Source organism: Parasteatoda tepidariorum, chromosome 2 (assembly GCF_982258835.1).
Source record: "Parasteatoda tepidariorum strain Cologne lab strain chromosome 2, Ptep-v5.0, whole genome shotgun sequence".
In the NCBI taxonomy this organism is placed as follows: domain Eukaryota; kingdom Metazoa; phylum Arthropoda; class Arachnida; order Araneae; family Theridiidae; genus Parasteatoda; species Parasteatoda tepidariorum.
In genome coordinates this window covers 122,393,125-122,412,049 of record NC_141756.1, presented here as the reverse complement: position 1 = coordinate 122,412,049, position 18,925 = coordinate 122,393,125, and the positions used below count along the sequence as shown (strand labels likewise).

The 18,925-nt window shown below is 25.5% G+C and overlaps 1 protein-coding gene across 11 annotated transcripts in view; it reads left to right on the top strand.

Moving 5' to 3' along the window:
* The window catches only part of LOC147816136 (disheveled-associated activator of morphogenesis 2-like), a 70,496-nt gene extending 61,462 nt beyond the window's left edge, over positions 1-9,034 (top strand). For all 11 annotated transcript variants that reach the window (XR_015431780.1, XR_015431779.1, XM_087158246.1 and 8 more), the window contains 2 exons: positions 1,881-1,980; positions 8,587-9,034. The gene's annotated coding sequence lies outside the window, so the exon portion shown is untranslated. The remainder of the gene's footprint in view (positions 1-1,880; positions 1,981-8,586) is intronic.
* The last annotated feature ends 9,891 nt before the right edge of the window (positions 9,035-18,925 follow it).

Below are 18,925 nucleotides of genomic sequence, written 5' to 3'. Positions count from 1 at the left end.
AGCATTTTTAAAGTATAATTTTGATTTTCATTTATATTCTGTATTAAAATTTAAAATAAAATCATTTTATCAGTAATAATTTTATCAGTAAATCGTTTTATTGTAAATTGTCTAATATTTTGAAATTCAATTAATAAAAATTCCAAATATTGAGAGAAATCAATTTTTAAAAACAGAATTTCTTTAGCAATTACTATTTTCAAATATTATCCCAAAATTTTTTGAAAAATATATTATTGAGTTTATTATACTAGAGTTTTGTTCTAAAAATTCAAAAAATTTAAACATATTTTATTTATGCAAAACTCTTAAAACCCTTTTTGAATCCCGTTTTTAAAAAGTAAGTAATTTAACTGAGATTTTAAGTTAAAATGAACATTAAATATTGAACATTTAAATAGATTAAAACAATTTATATAAATTAAAAATGTCCTATTTTAACATTTATTATAACATAATACTTAAATTGTAATTAAAGTTAGCAAATTAATAAAATAAAAAAGTATATTTCATAAAAAATCGTTACTTTGAACTAAAAAAATGTATGATTAAAAGGAGGATTTCAGCAATTTAAAGTACTTTTTCTTCTTATCTATAAATATATTCATTATTTCTGAATGTCTTCATCATTTCTGAATTGCGTATTAATTTTACTTTTAAAGAAGGCTTAAAGAAAGGTAATTATATATATATGTATATAGTTATAAGTAGTTATAGTAGCTCATTTCAGGCTTCTTCCTAAAATGCCGTAATACAAACAAGAACGTACCTTTATCTTTTTCCTGCTATTATATGAAATTTTTTTAACTACTTGTTTTTACCATCTAATATTAAAATAATAAATTTTTAGGAATCATGTAACATTAAAAATAAATATATCTTTTATCTAATAAAAGAAAAGTCTTTATTTTAAAATATGTGCTTAATACAACATATTAAACATTTTATAATAAGCAATTAAAATAAAAACATTTTTCAATAAATTTAAGAATTGTTCTAGTTATAAGTTGTAATAATTTTATTTTTAAGGGAAATAGTATTAAATTTCATCAAAAATATTTACTTCAAAACAAAGAATATAAACGGATTTAAATATTATACTTCGAGAAATGCTTTTTAGAATAAAAAATTCTTATAAATATTTATTTAAAAATTTTAAAATATTTATTTCAAATCGAATTACTTTTTAAAACTATTTAATAAGCAATTCCAGACTTCATATTTAGGTTATAGTAAATTAATAAAATGCTAACTTTTTAATGTTTTATGTAAAAGTTCTGCAAATTTTAAAGAACAATGAAAGTGCATTTTTTAAATCGTAATATGCTAAATATTTTTGGATTTTATTCTTCTATCTTTTTTCAAATTTTCGAGTTAATAAAAAATTTTTTATACCAACTCTACACTTTCTCATTATTAATAAATCTATTCATTGTTACTTAAAATTAATAATGGCATGCAATGAAGGTCTTGTAACCAATTAATAGTAGAAGGCCAAATGACACTTTTAGTTTTCGGGCCTGTATAAGTGACGAATTATATCGCCGCCTCTTTATGCTAAAAGATAGGAGAAAAAGAAAATCGATAAAATATGCTTAATATTTTATTCTTCGCTTATTTTTTTATTTTCTTACTTACCTTTCTTTTTTTTTCTCTTTTCCTCTTTTCTTTCTTTTTTGATTGAAATGTAAAGTTAATATGTAAAGTGGAAGTTAAAAACATTTTTAAATAAACTTCATAGCTTATTATAAAGATTGCATCAATGCTAAGAACAAGTTTATGTATATTATAAATAATTTAGTATACTAATTTTATTGTAATATTATATGTGTTTTATGAAAATAATATACTAAAAAAGTAAAAATTATTTTCTACCTAAGGCCAGATGGTATTGGAACTGTGACTGTTGTAAAGTGATATTTTTGCCAATATTGAGGTACAATTACGAATACTTCTTGAAAACCGAATTACTCATTTTAGGTAAATATATTACTCTTTTCTTTATAATTAACCCTAAATTAGCTTATTATTTAAAATCCACTCGCAAATTTGTTCTCATAAGTTTTGGTTATCCTCTTAGAGGTTGTCTCTAATGTACCCGAGTTCCCTTTTTTTTCTTCTCCCTGGACTTAGTTAATAGCAAACTTTTATAAGTTTATCTGAAGCAGATCATATTGTTTACATTTGATGCAGTATGGCCAATTTTTGAAGCTCTACTCTTAACTCAACTTTTTTTTAAAAAAATTTTAAAATGTTGTTTAAATCTATTTATTTTGTAGTTTAGTGTGTGTAATTAAATGCTAAGGCTTTAATTCATGCCTCTAATATTCATTTTAATGTTCCTTTAATTTTTCTTTCAATGCGATTTGAAATAAACTGCCTTTTTTCTTTTTCATTTTTTAATTTTAGTTGATAAATATTCATCATTTCAGGATATTACTATTTAATTTTTAGGAGTTTTTTAATATTATTTTGCTTACTTAAAGTTAATTAAAAAATTAATCTTAAATAATCTTTCAAAAAATGAAAGAAAAAACATCATTTATAGAGCGAATTATCTTTTAAACTTCTGTGATTTCAGAATTTTTTATTTTATCAATTTAAAATTCCAGTTGAAGCAAGCCAGTCATTGGCAAATTGTTTTTATTCTGAAATGAGAACAGAAAAATCAGAAGTATTTATTTCATTTCGACTAAACAATAAAGGTATCTATAGAATATAATTCTGCAGAAAAAAAGAAAAAAATTATTTGCATTTCTGTATTTTTCAGCTATTATATTGCTTTAACTCTTTCATTACTGTTTTTTTAAATTTAAAATCTATAATTATGAAGATGCAAAGTATAACAGTTTGGGTTTTATCTATCATTTCAATTAATGTTATTATAATGCTTTTTTTAATTTATTGATTTTTTTTTCGGAGAAAATAGTAATTTTCTTAAGTCATGAAAAATTCTTGGAATTTGTCATGGAAAGCCATGAATTGAAAATCTAAAATGTCGCAAATACCCTGTGTAAACAAAAAATTTTTGTAAGTGTTTTAAATTAAAATTATATTGTCTGTTTTCTATTCCTTCTTTTAAAACAGGTTTACTGGATATAAATATTATGACTTCTATTGTTTTTTGTTTTTTTTTTAAAATTCAGTTTACTCTACTGTTTATTATGAATAATCTTAAATAGATGAATTATTGTATATCCTGTGATTAAAGTCAACCCAATTTTGATTACAACATATCAAGTTTCTGGTATGGTCAGGTGTATAAGTCAACCACTATGTAAACCAAATAGGAAAATTTCTAAAATTAGAATATAAATAAATAAAATTGTTAAATCTCTCTGAATATGATACGTTTACCCTTAAGTAAAGATGATGTTTGAGACCATCTCCAAAATATAAATTCAATTGTTATTGTGAAGTCTTTTTAAAAGTGTGGAAATACAAATTTTTTGAATGAGGATTAAAATTATTTTCTGTAAGACTCAGCAGATGAAATTTTAAATGTGAGATCCGAATAAAGACACTGTTAATTGTACTGAATCTGACAGGTGATCTGAAATCTTTAAATTTGTAGCTTTATGGTCTGTCTTAAAAGTTTCCATTGTGTTATATTTTTTGAAATATATAACTTTTCTTAATCTTAATTTTTCAGAACGTATTTTAAGGAATTGTTTTTAAAAAAACCAATATATGTAAAGAAAATATGAGAGATAATTCAGAATTAATTATACATAACATAGTAAAAATAGTTTTTGAAAGGAGTAAATTGATACTGAGTTATTCATACATATCTTATAGTTTATAATGCATGAATATTTCACATTCAATGAATGCCCAACTTTACTATAATTGGTTCACCAAGAGTTGGCACTTGGCTCCACCTACTCGGGCGCAGAGTTAATTTTAGCGCTGGATAGGAGAAACATTTTTGTTGTTAAAAAGGAGACAACCCTTAATGCGCGCCAAACGCAAACAGTAAATTCTTTTTCACTTACTTACTTCTCTTTATCATCCGCTATTATACCTTTCATTACTCTGGCTAATTGAATATATATTTTAAATTTAAAAACTGCTGCTTTCCCAGCAAAATGTCTCAAAAGTGACTATCTTTTCACTCAAAAGAGAGAAATATCAAATCAGGGTGGCCACCCACCTGGAAAACCTTGAAAAACCTGGAATTATCAGGGAATTTTTTTTATACTGGAAAAAACCTAGAAAAATCACGGAAATATGGATAAAAACCTGGAAAACCTGGAAATTTTAAAGAAAAGCTGGAAATTTTTTCTTATATATTTTTTTTAATTTCACTAATTTAAGTTATTTGCTAATTTTCTTAATTTAAATTGTTTCATCCATTATACCCACATTTTTTAGACGGAACAAAAAACAATTAACTATGCTAAACTAAAAAACTGTGTGTTTAGATTGGAATTCTTTAAATGTTTTAATTTCAAATAAGAAAATAAAATCAAAAAAGTATAAATTTAAAGGAATTTTTTCTATTTTTTTTCTTCTATAGAGTATAGAACTGAAAATTAGACAATTTTACCATTCTGACATTTATTTTTTTATACTGAATCCCTTAAAATAAAAATGTTATTTTAAAATGCCATTATTTAAAAATTTGACTTGAGATATTGGTTTAAGGAAAATATGATCAGTGAATTTTATAAAAAGCACTGGTAAGATGAAATACAGTATACATTAAAGCTTTATATTGAAATGTAATTACAGTGATTCACAAAAGTGTTGATACACTTATGATGACTTTCAATGAAATAAAACTATCCATTAATTAAAATAAATGTTTCAGAATATATATTTAATGATAAAAAATGTGTTCTAATCTTAACAAAACTGAAACATTTTAAATGACAATATGAAATATTTTGAAAACAAAGGAAAAGTTTATTTTTAAGGAATCAATCATCAAAAAGTGACAAAAACTTTATCCCACAAAAGTCATCATACACTTTTAAAGTAAAAACTCAGTCTATTAGTAAATCTAATTTTTCGTTAAATTAACATTTAGTGGAGTTTCTTTTAACATCTACAATAGCTTTTAAAGGTTGAAAATACGTGTAACTAGTTTTTTTTTTTTTTGTCTGGTGAAATTCGTGCAGAATATTTTTTAAAAATTTTTACAGAAACTTTTACAACACTCAATTGCAAATTTATGAATTTTTTCCACAAAATTTATGATTTTAATCTCTGATATGAAGTCCTTCTTTTAAGCATTTTATCACATATTGCGCAGTTCAATTGAATACAGTAAACTAATTTAACATATTCATTACTGATTTACCTCTTATGAAGACAAATAATCAAATTTGGTCTATTCTATTACGACCACAAGTCATTTTTAAATGATAAAATAAAATATTACGGAGTTAGCAAGCAAAAATTAAAATATAATTTTGCTATTATAGGTTTGATACTAAATTGCTGATAAAGAAATGAAAAATAATTAAATAAAAAAAGCAATTGACGATAATTTTAATTCTGAGATCCAAAACATTTAAATGTACGATGACTTTCGTGGGGTAACATTTTTGTTACTATTTGATAAAAAAATTAACGTTTGCTTTGTTTTTAAAATATTCCGTGCAGTTTTGCTAAGAATAGATTATACATCTTATTATCAAATACCCATTGTGAAATATTCATTTTAATTATTGAATTTTTATTTCCTATTTCAATATAAGTTATAAGTGAGTGTGCACTTTTGGGAGCCACTGTAATTATTAAAAATTATTAATATATAATCACCTGAAACGGTTTTCTTTTCCTTAATGAAAATATATTAAACAATACTTATACAAGGTTTTATTGGTTATTCTGATTTTGTGATTTTGTAGGTACACTTTGAGCAAATACTACTTAAAGTAACACATTAAATTCAATAAAAACAATTAAAATTATTCAATAAAAACAATATATTCTGCAAGCTAAACATATTATTTTCTCCACGTCTTAATTTTTTAGAAATTAATGTTGTACCAGAACATTAAAAAATAATAAAAAAATATCTTGTAAAAAATTTTTTTTTTATCAAGATATGTTTTAAAAATGACATTTTGAATAAGATATTTTTTAATGCAGACACTCTTCTTGTATACAGCCTACACTTTATAAGAAAAAAGGAAAAAAACACAAACCTGGAAATTTTAAGATTTTTACCTGGAAAACCTGGAAAAGTCAGGGAAATTTGAACTCTGTTTTGAGTGGCCACCCTGTCAAATTTATGAAATATTTAATGTTAAAAAAAATACACATAAAGATTGCGAAATAAATATTTTTCTCATACGATTACCAAATAGCAACCTTCTTCAGGTTTGTTAACATCCTTTTCCCAAAAAATAGCAAAATAGTATCGTTGGAAAACCACGTGATGGAGGCGGAGCCAAGTGTCAACTCCTGTTGAATGAACTATACCAATGTATAAGTCGAACCCCCCTGATTTTTGTAAAATTTTTGGAATTTGAAAAGTTTACTTATGCACCAGGACATGCAATAGTAATGAATAGTTCTTTCCATTGAAATATTTTATTTTTAAAAAGTGAGTTTTGACAGTTTAAATTTAGAAATATTAGTGTGTTTACTGTATATTTTCTTATCAAAAAGCCAAAAATGTGTTTATGCATGTATCAGGTCTACTTTGATTTCATAAAGATAGGATTTTTTTTTCAGTGCTGTTGCTGAAATTTCTTTATTTTATTTAATGTGTTTTTGGTGAAAAATACTGAGATTTGGTAAAATGCTTCACAAGTATTTTTCTTAAAGCAAAAATATGCAAATTTTTTTTAAAAAAAATATTGCTGACTTATATATTTAACAATCATTCTAATTTTTGAAGCTAATTAAGCCTGTGATAATTTTCAAAGAAAACTTTTTTAAAATTAAATAAACCTTTTTTACTTTAAATGTATTTTTTTATAAATTATATATATAAAAAAAAAAACTTTCCCTTGAAATTAATAACTTTTCGCATTTAAAAATAAAGGAATAATACATAAAAAGTTTGTCAATCTAATTCATCTTTGCTTTATTCATTCTGTTTGCTTTTTTCAAAAATATCCTTTTTTCTTGTTATAGCAAAATTAGGATATAATTGTGAAGAATACAGATGTTTCTATTCTAGTTGGAATAAAATTAAATTTGCAGAATTCAGAAATTTATTTAAACCAAAATGAAAGGAAAGAATAAAGAAGTGTGACAACATGCTTTAAAACTTGAGAAAGTATTCCTTTCGGCCTATCTCTCTTTCTCAAAATAGAATTGTCATTGCTTGGTGGTTTTTGCATTTGAAACCAAGCAGTTTATGTCATGTCCTACACTATGGGGATTTGAAGATTGCTAATTTGCTGAAAAAACTATAAAATAAGTATAATATAAAATGTTTTGAAAAGTATAGGATTCATCCAAAAAATTTAAGTTCATCACTTAATATAATCTTATAGTGCTTTTTATCTTTCTTTTAAGGGATAATTTTTACTTTAAACAACTTGCTAATTTTTAAACTATGTCCTAAATATAAATTTTCAACCTTCAGTCAATTCTGGTCTACATGTATATTTTCTTTATAATTTGTGTTGGCCCAACTCTTTCTTTCTTCTTTTCTTTTGTTCCTTTACTCTTTGTGCTATATTTGACTTTGTGTAGAAATTGAAGCTGCAAAACAACAGCAGCGGCACCTCCTGAAGAACAAGAAACTTTAGAGTTTGCTAATTGAGCTTTAAATTTACATTTTTCCTGTTATTCCTTTTTGTGTTGTGTTTATGTAACTGCATGTAATTTTCATTTAAAATAATGTTCTTTATGTCACAAAAAAGTTAAGTTGTTTAAGAATCAAAAAAAATTTGGGTGCTTTAAAAAAATGAGAGTCAACTATATTCACTAAAAATTTTAAACCGATTTCGTTTTTGAATAGCTGAAAAAGTCGTTTGATTTTTATGTATTGATAAAACTTAATTGTTGAAAAGGTTCGGTGTCTAATATTTCCAACTTACTATCAAATTGAATAGCAAATTTTAAATATGGATATCCTTCTTGTTCAATTAACTCAACAATTCATTTTAAGCAGTTGGTACCTATAATGTATATAAATTTCTCCTCTACAACGTCATCTATAATGCAAAATAAATAAACCTATAGATAAGGGTAAAACAAAAACAGAAGAGTAAATTTTTTTTGAGAATCATGAAATAAAGAAAAATGGGAGTTCATAATTATGATTTCAAAGTTTACCCTCATCCTGCACTCAGGGATGGAAGATCAAGTTTGTTATCCTAGACTGCTTATTTAAAATATTGCTTAAATCGTGTTGAAATGAATTTTACTTGTGTGATTATTATTTAAAACAATCCCTTTTACAGACAAAACGCATTTGCTTTTATATGCTTTATGAAGTTCTTTTGTGTTATTCATAACTATTATTTGCTATCAATTATTTTTATTATTTACTAAAGCATGTGTAGCTACTTGTAATATTAAAAACAATGTAGCTTTGATAATAATATTTTTAATAAATTATTTTAAATGTTTGGTGAATTCTATTGCTAATTCTTAAATATATTTTAATTTCAGCTGTTGTTGATTTCTTTTAAACTGTAATGTCACATTCTCCAAGATATGACTGCAAAACGAGATCCTGGAAGAAAATGATATGTGTAATTGGAAGGTGTATTATCCCATTTTTGGTTCGACTATGGTCAAAGAAAATTTGAAAATGCTAAAGAAAAATTCTCATGTTTTGCTACTGCAGGATGGGAGGTTGCTTTGACCTTTCATACAGTTTCACTCTTGGCCATTCGTCATATTTATGAAAATTTATTTTCTCATGTTTTATTTAAACCTGTCTTTGTTTAAATTTCTAATTTTTTTGTAGAAATTAAATTGTGAAACTCTAAGGATTGGTGAGCAATGAATAGAAGGGGGCATAGCCTTTAATGTAGTTAAAATAAACTAAGAAAAATATATATATATAGGCATAAAAATTGGAGTATTAAATAAAACTTAGAGAAAAGAGTGAGAAGATTGCTGGAAAAGAACTGCTTTAGAATTTTCAATGACTAGCGTGCTAGAGTAGAACCCTCTTCTGATTTTTAAGAAAAACATTAAGAACTTAGCAGCGATAGAAGTTACTCATCCATTAAATTTGTGGGAGACTCTTACAAAATTCCTTCGCTGCCATGAGGAGAAAAAGGTGTTGACTAATTTATGCTGTGAATTATCATTAATTTTAAACTAATCATTTTTCTACATCTGTTTATATGCTGGTTTTATTTTATTTATTGACTTGGAAAAATTAGGCGTAAAGTCACGTTTACTATATCTGTATTTATTTTATTATTCATCACTTCAATTACTTCATTATTGACCATAACAAGCTTATGAATTGTGAAAATATTAACAACAAAATGTCTTTTTTTCCATGTAAGGTGATAATTTACTTAGTCATTTATAATTCAATCAAATACATTTCATTTTCAATTGCCAATTAGTAGTATAAATTGTCTTACCATATTAAGTAATGCTTTATCATTCTGTATTTATACTCATTTAAATTTTGAAATTGATTAAAAGTATTAGAACAAACGATAAAATTTATATTTAGCTTATTGGTTTTATTTAACTATTTTTTCATTATTTTATTTCAAAAGCATCTTTTTCTTGTCACACAATATATTTAATTTTTTATATATCTCAATTAATTATTAAATATTTTCTTCAAACTTCAATCTCTGTTTTTTATCCGCGCATTCTGTTAAATTGATTTTAAATAAATCTTAGTTCGGGAACTAGGTTATTATTATTTTACAGATATAAACTTTTATTTTTCTTCAATAATGTATTTTTTCATGGCATGCATATCAGTAACTAAAGTTTACCATTTACTAATAAGCAAGTGAGGTTTAAGCAATTAAAGTATATCCTGTCCTACGTTTAAGGCTCTTGATTTTAATTTTTTAAAGAAAAATTTTCTCCCTAGAGAATATTGTTTTTATTTATTTATATTTTAAAAAAGCATATTTTTTTTATGTAAGATGCTTGAATCCTTTTTTTCTTAAAAATTTTTTGTAAAATATTCTATAGTGAGAGAATTTGTTATCATGAGTGATATTGAGAAATTTTAATAATTTAGCTTTTTATTTATTTATTTCAGACATTTTTAATAATTTTTTGTGTGGCTTAGTTGTTTTTTTTAAGAAGATTTTATTAGTAAACTTTAATTCTTCAAGTAAACAAGTTCTCGAATATTTTAATATTTGTTTGATTTTACGCCTTCTTTTAATGGAGTGAAAGGTTTTAATTCTAAATTTTTCCTTAAATTGAGTGGTTTCGTTCCTTTTTTTTTAAGAGAGTATGTTTTTTATATAACAAGACTTTATTTATTTTTAGCAAAAGTTATATGGAACACAGTGAAAGAGCGTCCGGCAACCTAATTCCATACATTTCCCCATGGAAAGGCACTGCCACGCGTGTTTCGGAAGCAAGGATTGGGACCCTTGGCTAATCTTTCACAATCAAGTTTATTCTAGTTTGATTTTCCATAAGAAAATTAATTCAATTTTATGTCAGAGAATGTGAATTATTTATTTTTTGTAAATATTACTTTTATTTTACAAACCTACTTAACTAGCAATAAAATATTTATTTTCTGAGATCATATTTTAAGTTTCATGTATTTTAAATTTGTTTTCTTTGTAACCTATTTATAATTCCTGATTCCTCTTTTTTTATTTTAGCATTTCTTACCTTCAGTCACCATACTTTTACATAAATGAAATTAATTAATAAGGAATTTTGCATACTTTGCCCTATTTTATTTGAGTGATTCTATGTATTCTTTAACCCTGTATTATATGTTTATTGACGAATATAAATTACTCAAAACTTTCACAAGAACCAACTTTCAAAATGTGTAATTCTGCAATATCATGCCATGACATGACGTATCATTAAATTTCAACCATTATTCAACTGTATCATAATTTATGTTGGATTGGCTTTTCACCAGAAAATTAATTCTTGAAAGCATTGATAGCTCAATTAAAGATATAAAAGTTAATTTACTTTCATTTTATGCTTTAAAATTTATTGTAAATATATAATGTTAAAAATCATGTTAAAATGAGAAAAACTAAAACAAAACTTGACATGTAATAAATTTTTTTGCACCATCAGAAATATTCAAGGACAATGATTCACATAACACGAAGTCTAATTGAGAGTATTGACCTGTAGTACACATATAAAAAAAGTATTTAAATAATTTCTGGAATTAAGCTGTGCTCCGTGCTGCACAATTTATTTTCTCATTTTAAAATGAGCTGAAAATTTGTGATTCGTTTATTTTGTTCAGCTTACTTAGTATGTTACCTAATGTATCTCTTATCTTTCATGAAATAAATACCTATAAATAGCAAAACACTCTTTGGGCTTTTTTAAACTGTGTCTTTAATTTTGTTCAATGCATATTAAGTCTAATGAGTGTTCACATAAATTAGTTTATGTGAAATATTTATTTATACATTTTAAGAAAAATGATGTAGAGAGAATTTCCAAATTTCTGAAAAAATGAATTTATAAATCTTAAAACATTTGCATTACACCTTTTTCTGGAGCCTGTAGTGTGAGGACTAATTAGTATATATTTGTACTGGTTTTCACGATGGAAGCATGTTACAAATTAAATAATTTACTTTTAACAAAGAAAGGTCGTTTTTGTTTTTCGTAAACCAGGAAATCCCTCATAGGAAAGAGTGCTCATAAATGAGTCAAATTTCAGTTAGTTTTGTAATATTTTCGATTTTATTTCTTTAGCTCAAAATTGTATGTTTATTTTATATATTTGGTTATCTGAAAAATTTATAAAAATTGGATTAGAAAATGCTTACTGTAAATAATAGATAAACAAAAAAATAGAAATTTAGCCCATTCAATTCCAACACGTGAGGTTGAATGTGCCATTGTTAAATATGAATGGGCCACATGAAATTCTATTAAAAAGTAAGTATCAACTTCTTTTTTTGACTAAATATAACAGATAATGATTTATCAAAATTAATTTTACATCTGTTAAAATGTATATCCTTGGTCTGTCTTTGACTTGAAAACACTGTCCATCTGAAACAAAAACTTATTTTAATTAAATTTCAAGTAATCAATTTCTAATAAACTAATATTCTGAAGAATTTAACATCAGGCAACATTTTTCTTTAGAAATGAATATAAATTATGCCTTTTGAACTGCCATTTAATCTAAAATCTTTAACAGCCATTTTAATAGTTTCATACATCAAGAAAAAAGAATTCTAAATAGAAAAAAAAAGCAAGCAAAAGCAAAATAATCTTCATAATCAGGGCAAATGAGGTCCATTCAGTCGAACGTATTACTTTTTGTACATGTATTCAGAATTCTGAAGATCATTTAAATTCAAGCATTGACACATTTAAAGTTAGTCTACAAAAGGTTTTCTAGTTGTCATTAAATAACAGATATTTTTTAGGTAGTATTTTGTTTGCAGAAAAAAAAAAGAAGTTGCAAATTTTTCACATTTGATGTGTTCGACAGAGCAAGTAACTCCACTTATCGGTAGCATTTAAATTTATTTCACGTAAATAAAAATACTTTTTCATACATTATTAGTGGCCAATTCATTACCACACTCCCCAATTTTTTATGTATATTAATTGTCACTTCAAAAGTTATATCTTCGCAAAAAAAAAAAAAAAAACAGCGATGCAAAAATATAGATTTTGTTCCATTTATATTTCAAGCGTTTTTCATCAAATATTTAAATACTTATGTAAAAAATAATCTTTGTTTTATCAAAACAGATTTTAAGAATAACAGGTTTAAATTTAGAAAACTGTATTTTCAATTGAAATCACAAAACAGAAGCAGATTACATTAGTCTAATTATAAATTCGTAGCAAGTAATATGTATGCATATACGTATAGTATATATGCATATACAGATGTGCAAAAAACTACATTTTTGTACTTAGTTACAACTACTTTATTATAAATATAGTTAACTACAACAACTTATTTTTAAAAAATATAGCGATTACTTTCCTATCTTTAGAAGACGGACTTTGCTGGAGAACTTAAATCACACACTTGTTGAAAATGGTTTTGAATAAGGAAATTGTTTATTTAAACATGAATTATTATGAAATATTTATTCATGTTTACAGGAGCGAGTATGTAATTCTAAACCATTTTTAACAAATTACTTTAACCTTTAGCTTTATGTATTTCTCAACAGTATTTAAGAAACAGTAAAAAATCATAAATTATTTTCAATTTTGATAGGTATTTAATGCTTTTTTATTTACTCTAAAATACAAAGTGATTAAAAAATTACAGAAAATGTATATATTCCCTTCTATTGAATTAACATCAATGCTTCAGAAATGTACATTCACATATAATTTTAAACACAACAATAATTTTATTTTTAAAAGTGAGACAAAAATAATTATGCATTAATTAGAAATGATTTTTTATGTAAAAAAAAATCAACATAATGTTCTGAGAAGAAACTCTACAACATAGGAATTCAAATTAGCATTTGGTGGTTGTATAATGTCAAGGAGAAAAATATTTTTTTGACATAACAAGGTTTTCAACATATTGAGTGTATACTGTAATACACAATTCTCATTGCATCCTGATATATTTAAGTAAAAGCTTAATCCTTAATTAGAAAATAGTCTTTGATTGTTGAATTATTTTCCTTCTATGCATTTTTTAAGAGATATGTCTTAACAAAACAAAAATAAATTATATAAAAGCTGACTCTTTTTCATAAGAATTTGCAAAATCAACAATCCTGCTCATAAGTCAAACATTTTAAAAAGGTAGACATTTCTTTATATTGCGGACAATTTTAGTTACAATAACCAGATATTGTAATAATAATTTTTTTTTTATCCAACTTTTATCTGGGGTAGAAAATTCTTCATTGATGATACCACTACAATTCATTTATCAGTAAAAAAAATTGTGACAATTTATTACAAGTTTCCAGCCAACATTAGCCTCTATAAGTACGTCTTAGTATAAAACAGGACCTAGAATAACACAACAATAAAACAACATATATTTACATATACATAATCGCATATATTTGATAAACAGATTAAAATTACATCTACTAATCAATAAACGCTATCTAAATTAATTTGATTTAAATTGTTCGATTTTAAATATCAATGAAATTTTCTTTCAAAGAACTAAGCTTGATAAAAAAAACTTGTTTAAAGAATGAGAAAATAGATATATAGTTTTTTTTTTTAATTAGGAGCAGAAAATTGTTTTAATCATTATGTACTTCAATATCAAATTTATTTTCGAAGGGATAGCATAGAACAATTTTAAACTATAGCTATATCAGATAATGGACATAAAGAACATATAGAAATTATTTTATACCAATTAGTGCAAAGCAACTCGTTAAACCTATATATTAAATAGAAAGATCTAATGAAAAAAATATACATGCTTCAAATTGTCTGATCCAATTTTATAAAAAAAATTTTTGGTCCTATTTTATACTTTTTACATATGCTGTACTCTTACTTACCACTAAAAAATAAATAAAAAGGTAAAAATAAAAATTATCAAAAGAAAATGTATCATTTCTTGAAGATACATGTTAAGGGAAAGCTGTTATTTTATAGAATATATATCCAAGGTACTTAATTCATTTTATATACAAGCTTACTACTATTTCACTGCAACTGTTTCAGTTTAAATAAATTTCAATTTAGAATTTAATGCTACTGTATTTAATTAAAAACTTCTTAAATTTAGAAAATATGTCCAATAGTACGTTAGTAGACCTATTTGATTGAAACAAACACTGATAAGTATTGAACAATAGAAGCTAGCACTTGACTTGAAGAAAAGCCACAGTTTAGGGAAACATAACTTTTATTGAAGAACACAACGATTTTGTGTCACTTTGATGATTGTTCTCTCTCTAAAAACTAAATATTGTACCCTCTTTCCCTGCCTAAGACCTGTTTTTATCCTTCCTCTCGGCAACGACGTTAGATATATGTTACGGTAAATGACCGAAGTCTCGAAAATGTCGACATTCACCGGTGAATGTCAACAATCACATAGTCGCTTTGGTGAATGTCCGAAATATTTATTACATTCGATTTGATATGAATTTATTCGTGGATATATTTATATTTATTCGATATTTTAATACTTACTGACGATAGATCAGAAGAAACATCAGTGTGTGGAGTATCGGACCATACATTTACATTTGCTCGGTATACCCTACACTGATGTGTTATTAAGGTTAAGTGCCACTGCCCGGTATACCCGACACTGATGTTTTTTTAAAGTCAAGTGCCATTGCCCGGTATATATTTGCCCGATACTCCAAACACTGATGTTTCTTCTAATCTATCGTCAGTAAGTATTAAAATACAGAGTAAATATAAATATATCAAATAAATATAATAATCTCAGCGAATAAATTATTATAAAATTGGATATAACAAATATTTCGGATATTCACCAAAGCGACTATGTGATTGTTGACATACACCGGTGAGGGTCCGAATGTACAAGAATGTAATGAAATATTCGATCCTTCACTTACGTATTTGGTGTTTGTCGACATTCACCAGTAAAAGTCAACACCCACCTTTTTCGGTCATTCGCCGTAACATATATATAAAAGAATGCATCCACGTGACACATAAAAAAAAGCAAGATACTAAAAGAAAGAGCCAAAACAGATTTACAAAGACATATTGTTAGCTCAAAAGACATAATATAAAATTTATCATTTAATTCAGTCAATTGAGCATGAAAATATTATACAATCGTATAAACTTAAAATACAATATTCTGTTAATCTTTAAAGACATTCTAATTTATAAAATTTGCAACACAAGAAAGATTTTTTTTTTTTTAGAGTAGCTGACTCAATTTTAACTGTTAAGTCTTTAAGATGATTTTGATGTGCAAGACATTCCAAAGATTAATATTTTTCAGAAATATTATTTCAATGCCCACCACTTTTGGCAACATATGGCACGTGACAGACACTATTGTTTATTTCTGTTTTGTCGGTCCCATTAAGGTGGATCAACGTCAACCCTAAAAGGACAGATAGATTACATCTATGCACTAAGCTGGATTCGAACCCAGTACCTTCCAGGTACAAGACCAACTACAGCGTGGTCAGCACTTTAAAAAACATAAAACACCATATTTGAATTAATTGTATTAATTTATTAACACAGAAACTGTTCTACACGAACAGTTTCTGTGTTAATAAATTCGATTAAAAGCACGATAAAATTGGACATATATCCAAATTTTAGTACAGTATTCATTTCAAATTAATGCTTGAAATTGGTTAGGATCAGTGACTTACATTTTGTACCAATATGATATTTAAACGTAAAATGCCAATTCTATACGTGTAATTATATTCTTCTCAACAAAAACTACAAATTCAATAGTATACAAATCTTGCTTTCTGTTTTAAATTAATTATAATAAAAAAAAAAGTTGTGTTACCTGCAATAGTAGGTAAAAAAGAAACGAAACTTGATTTACAGCATTTTTGAAAAAAAATAGCACCTTTTTTTAAATTAACTTTTATTTAGTACACACTTAAGTACATTAATATTGATAAAAATGATCCAGAAATTAAGCATTCAATGTACTTTTTATTCCCGTTTAAATTATAATTGATTTATTTTAAGAAGAAAGAATACAGTTTTCCACTTGATTAAAAGAACAAAGCACTATTAATTCAGGTTATAAAGTAGCAGAAAAGCATAAGCAAATAATTCATATAATGAGGCTTAAACGGTTTAACTCTATTTAAGTTGATTTGAAATGAGGTCAGGAATCTCCAAAGACAGTATTTGGCCGCTTTTAATCAAATAGTAAAGAAATAGAATAAAAATGCCCTTTTAACACGAAAAAGACAGTCTTACAGTAACAATATTTTACGAAATCAGACGCAAAAATGCACTTTCTCTGAGTAAACCAACCTAATTTTTTTTAGTGATGTAGATGTCTGACCCCCAAGATATTGGGGGCAGCCGGAACTCTGGAAGTACGGTTCCAATGGTTTGGACAGAAGATAATTCCAAAATTTGGATCCCTTCATGTTAAATTTTTTTTGTTGAGTACTTTTTAAACGAATTGAAAAATTTTTGTTCACAATAGTAAAATTCCTTTATTTAAATTTAATTCCACTCAAAATATATCTTACAGTAAAGGATATTTTTTTTAATTTAATGTAAGTCTTAAAATTTTTGAATTGTATAGTAGATATTTTTTTTTATATCATTTTAAAGAATGCAATTTTAAATAGCAAAATTTCAGTAAAATCGGTCAATTAGTGAAAAGTTAAATTTTGAAAAAAAATTTCTACCTTGCAGTTCAATTTTTCGACTATTATTAAATAAAATAATTAGCATTTACTATAAGTTATATTTTGCATAGAATTTTCTTTTGGATAAACGATCTTTATAACTGAGAGCAAAAATTTTTCAAATTCTTTTTATAAGTTTTCGCGATATGGTGAAATACACACAAAGTAAAATTTACATTAATTGTTCTAAACTTTGGACAGCTCTCTTGACGAAACTATTGGGACATTACCTCCCAGAACTACAACGTACTGCTGTGCTAGTTTTGGAGCTCCGTCTTTCGATAGCGCTATGCATATTCTCCAGAAAAACTTTAGTTAAATAGCAGATATATGAGAAAGATAAAGTGTAATCTCGATCACATTTTCATTATTTATTCATTTTGTACACGAAACTAGCGTTAATGTAATATATTAAACTTTTTTTAAATGAAAATGTATAATCCAAAAAGCAGAGCCGTTTAGAGGGGCCCTCGGCCTGTCTTCATTAGGGGGCTCTTTATGAGTAATTTCAAAGAAAAAATTTAACTTTTGAATAATTTTTATTTTACGAAAGTAAAACATTGATACATTATTATAAAAGCTTTATTTACATTATTTTCATCAAAAGTTTAAGGTAGCAATACTTTTTACGCGCTTTGAAAGGATAAGTCTTCTATCACATTGCTAAAATCAATTTCCTGCACATCATTTTCAATGCTCATGATGACTCATTTTTTCTTAAGTCATTTTTTAGTTCATTTTTAATCAAGTTCAGAATGGAGAATAAACGTGCTCCGCTACATATAGTTACCATGAGTGACAATTGTCCAATGCCACGCTTGAAAAAAATATGATAACGTCAATGTATGGAAAAGTGTCTTCGAGATTGTTGTTTTTTACTATTTTATGCATCTATTCCAAATTTATCTAACTTATTCTTCTAGGCCAAATCATGCTTTAAATGTTCTAATTATAGATCTAGCTCTTTTTCGTTTATATCACTGGCATAAAATGTTCAAAATTTGTAACGGAGAAGCGTTAGTTAATTGGACTTTATTTTTTATTCCATTATGCGATCTTTCACTAAGAAAGACACTTGATTTCAAACACAGAACACATTTCGCATGCTAAACTATCTTGAAAATATTGTAAAAGAAATTTAAAAAAAATAATATAATAAAAATAAACTATTTTTCCCTGGATTAAATTTTTCGGGAATTTTCGAGATTTTAAGCATTATTTGAAATTCCCAGAATAAAAAAAATTATTTTTACTTATAGGATCCTTTAATATATCGAAAAACACATTAAATAAATAATATAATGCAAAATAAACAAAAGAAATTTTTTTTTAAAAAATAACCTCTGTCGAGGTTCGAACCCGAACCCTTTCTAAGCGTCAGTCACTGGACCACGTTTATATGGTCATCGTCATCGTCAGTCACTTAGTCGTTGAACCACGTTTATGTGGTCATCGGGCTACTACATAGATTCAAGTACCTTCTCCTGTTTACC